The following is a 4,801-nucleotide window of genomic DNA, read 5'->3' on the forward strand; positions in this document are numbered from 1 at the left end:
AAAATGTTGAAAATAGACTACTTTACAAATGGATCCTGTATGATTTAACAAAGGTTGAACAAAATAAAATGAATGAAATGACTTTGTATTAATTTTTGTTTAAAGCACTTAGGATTATTGTGGACATTGATGATTCATAAACATTGGGATTACATTTGCTAATCTATGTGATCTGAAATGCATCAGATTTTAATAAATAAGAAATGGCTCATGATACATTGATTGTTTCTGTTTTTAGTCACTTTTACAATAAGTACAAATGAATACATTTTAATAAATATTTTATATACCTTTAAAACTGGAAATTAATTTTTTTGAGATTTAGTCTCACTATGTTGCCCAGGCTAGAGTGCTGTGGCATCAGTTTAGCTCCCAGCAATCTCAAACTCCTAAGTCCAACCAGTTCTCCTGACTCAGCCTCCTGAGTAGCTGGGACTATAAGTGCTGGCATGACACTTGGCTAATTTTTCTATTTTTAGTAAAGGCAGGATCTTACTCTTGCTAGGCTGGACCCAAACTTTTGAACTTAAGCAATCTTCTTGCCTCAGCCTTCCAGAGTGCTAAGATTACAGGCATGAGACACTGTGCCAGGCCTGGAAATTAAATATTAACTTAGATGGATTTCAAATGCCATACATATATATATATATATATATTTGTATGTCTGTGTATGTGTGTGTATTATATCACACATTATATCACACACACACACACAGACATACCTGTACCCATTTTTTATATATACTGATAAAATAGGGAACTTGGAAAACAAATCTGAGCTTATGCATCAAATACTTTGCTAATAAGTAATTGTTTTTACTTCGATAATATCTAAAATCCAGGACTTAATTCCATGATTTGCAAAAGGATAATATTTTATATATAATTTTCAACTATCATTCTGGATTTAAGTTGCTTGTCTGTGGGCTCTCAATATAGGAACACTAATTTGAAATAGATTATGCTCATTTCCTGCCTTTTAAGTTGCCTAATTATCCAAAGGAAGATTGTTAGAGTGGCATAATATTCTATTTATGTCTGTCTGTATTACGTCATTTTTGAAAGTTTAGTATGCAATTTATTGTTGTCAGAAATTATGGCTGAAGGGATTTCTCATTAGTTACATGTTCAGTATGTTGATAGTGATTTCAAATAATGAAGACAGTTTGTTGACATCAGACTAGCTGTGGAGAAAACATTACAAGTGCTCTGAATTTAGCATTAACACTTAGCCTTGACTCTCCAACTTGACCTGGTGAAGGGTCTGATTCTTCATGGGTAAAACACACTGAGTGTCTCGCCTCTGTTCTTCAAGAGTATGACAGGCTTCCCTTGAGCTTTCAACAGAGACCAAAACATCTTCCATGTGTGGCTGCAAGAAGATCATGCATTTGGCTCTTTCACAGATTTTAGAGTTCAACTTCTTAAAAAATAAACATTTTATGATACACACAGATTTTGGTATCATGCAGCTTTTGACATCTAGGAAATCTGCTCTGCAGAGTGGGTAATTAACCGTTCCCACCACTGTTATTACTCCTTTAACCTACGGGTTTATGCAAGTTCTTTCTTTCGCTAATACATATAAATCATTTCTTATATATTCACATATCTGTATGTGGGCTTCTTATTCCCACTGACATCTCTCCTATGCTTTCTTTTCCTGTTTTATACAATATACATTCATATCCCAAGCTACGGTACCCAGTATTTGAGGGCTGGTCATTTTAACGTCTCCCCTGGCAGCACCCCAACCACGAGGTTCCATTCTCTCCTCACCACTCCCATGCCACTCTCACCTTTGATTCGTTTCACAGCTGTGCTGAATGTGGGAATCTGAGTTACTGAATTTGTTAAAAGGGACGTAAAAGAGCATTGATAATATTTAAGAATGTGTGGTTTCTTACACATGAGTGCTTACTTAATTCAACAATCCATCCACTCGGCCTTAATCATCCCCTCCTCACACACCCCATTCTTTTTATTCTATTGGCTTTCATGCCTAACATTCCAGCTCCTCAAATGTCAGTGCAATAATATCGTTAAATACACACACACACACGTGCATTGAAAGAAAATTTTGCCATTGAGCTTGACTGTATAATACTTAGGAATCCTCCTACTATAATTCTGAGAATTAGTTCATGTTTGCTTTCATTGTATAATTGTTTTGAGTTTAGGAACAGGAGCCTTAGTGTTCTGTAAGGCATAACTTCACTTTTCAGATAATTCTATTTTCTTTCTTTTTTTTTTTTTTTTTTTTTTTTTGAGAAAGAGCCTCAAGCTGTCCCCCTGGGTAGAGTGCCCTGGCATCACAGCTCACAGCAACCTCCAACTCCTGGGCTCAAGCGAGTCTCCTGCCTCCGCCTCCCAAGTAGCTGAGACCACAGGCGCCCGCCACAATGCCCGGCTATTTTTTGGTTGCAGCCGTCATTGTTGTTTGGCGGGTCCGGGCTGGGGATTCCAACCCGCCACCTTAGGTGTACGTGGCTGGCGCCTTAGCTGGTTGAGCTATAGGCGCCGAGCCGATAATTCTATTTTCTAAGCTATTCCTTCTTCTGATGAAACAAAACCTAAATTAATATATCTATACTATTCTACTTAAAGCTTGATACGTCTGCTTAATCTGTGTAAAATTTTTAACAATAAACATCTTATTATATTTCTATGATTAGTATGTTCTCAGAGCATTTTGATTTCTGTTTATGTTTTTCTTCATTTTACTGTGAGGTGTTTTGAGACAATGGCTTTTACAAAAGGAAAGGGAAGAGTCTTCAGAAAAGAAAAAAAATTAACACACATTATTTTTCTTAACCTCAGAATGCACTCAAATCTCAACTTTGTATTAATACAAAAGTAAATATAAATTCAAATATTCTTATTAAGGGTACAGTTATATTCTAGTACATTAAGGAGATATATTTGTCACTAGATTCTAATAATAAAGTTATTCTTCCCATGTAAGTATTCTTCATATACTAAATGTATAGCCACAGAGAAATTATAAATAAATTGGTTTCTCAAAGAACCTATAACAATCTATATTCATTGGCAAGAGAATATATTCTTATTTGAGTTGTATTGGCCACCTGCTAGCTAAGACATAGTTTAAAAGACAGCCTGAATAGTATAAACTCTGTTTCAGTTAAAAGAGGCATAGAATCTGCAACAGATCCCTCAGATATGTATGAGATTATTCTCAGGTGGTATTTGTAACCTCAGAAATTAGATTTATGATATGATTAAGTTTTATATTGTTCTTTGTTTGAAGTCAAAATGGATAGTTTCATAGCATACATTATTCCATAAGAGAAAAGGCAGTGAGTGAAAGACAAATAATTAAAACTGGAATATTTGAAGAGCTCATCCCAAAAGTAGTGATCGAACTTGGATTGATGGAGGAAAACAGAAACTGAACATTGTGAAATTTGGAATCACGCAGGCAAGTATACGGGCGTTGAGAAACTACTTTGAGTCTCAAGAACATGGAGAGATTGTTACACTTAAAAGACTAATGGTTCTAATTTAGGATGAGGACGATTATAAAATTGTGCAATTATTTGTGCAGTGCCTTTATTTCAAAGTAACTTTTCTTACATTTATCACAATTGGTTCTCAAAATGACCTTATTCGGTAGTCAGGAATCCTGAACATTGTTCTAATTTATACAAAAACTATGTAAGAGAGATTTAGAGACTTACCAGGTAATCCATCGTGCTATGTTCCTAATGTGCTTATTTAACTAAATCTTAAAAAGTAAATGTGAAAAACTTGATGTTTTTCTTTTGAAACTCTGAGAGACTATAGTGTTGTGGAAGGTAAATATTCTCTTGCAACAAAATCACAAAATTTACAGTTGAAAAACTATACTGTGACAATTTCAAAACCATTTTATTTCACCAAAACACAAACGTACTTATATAATCCAGCTTGTGAAACATATAACATTCAGTGTCTTGTGTTAAAAATAACAGCCTTAAATTTAGTCTCCTAAGCAAACTTTCTACATTAAATGTAACTCTAATAACAAATTTCCCTTATATTTTATGGTTTTCCATAGATATGAGATTTGTTATTATAAATTTACATTTACCGTTAAAAGATAAGCAACAGTGGGGCAGGGCTTGTGCCTCAGTGAGTAGGGTGCTGGCCCCATATACCAAGGGTGGTGGGTTCAAACCCAGCCTTGGCTAAACTGCAACAACAAAAAAATCACAAGGCGTTGTGGTAGGTGCCTGTACACCCAGCTACTCAGGAGGCTGAGGCAAGAGAATCGCCAAAGCCCAAGAGCTGGAGGTTGCTGTGAGCTGTGACACCACAGCCCTCTACTGAGGGTGATAAAGTGAGACTCTGTCTCTAAAAAAAAAGTGAGGAAAAGTGCTAATGCATTATAATGTACATTCTTTTCTGAGAAATAATGGCAAATATTTCTTGTAGCAACAACAAATACAATAAACATCATAAAGGCACATTTGGGAGCCCATTTGAGATTTAAAACTTTAAATTAAATTTAAACTGAGCCATAAGTTATAGAGTGTTTGACTAAGTTACAACTCTCATATTCTTATATACCCACATACAAAGATATTTGTGTAAGGCTTGTATAATGCTACATAGTATTGAAAAAATACAGGAAAAATTAGGGGTATGGACTGTTCAGTGCTCCTCCAATTTTTTTATGTTTAATTCTTGCCCTGTTTCCAAAGTGTTGATATTTGAAAATGGGGCCTTTTAGAGGTAATTCTGTAGATGAGGACAAAATGTGAGGCTCTTGTGATGAGATTAATGCCCTTGATGTCTA

Source organism: Otolemur garnettii, unplaced genomic scaffold, assembly GCF_000181295.1.
Source record: "Otolemur garnettii isolate 467f Iridium unplaced genomic scaffold, OtoGar3 scaffold00007, whole genome shotgun sequence".
In the NCBI taxonomy this organism is placed as follows: Eukaryota; Metazoa; Chordata; class Mammalia; order Primates; family Galagidae; genus Otolemur; species Otolemur garnettii.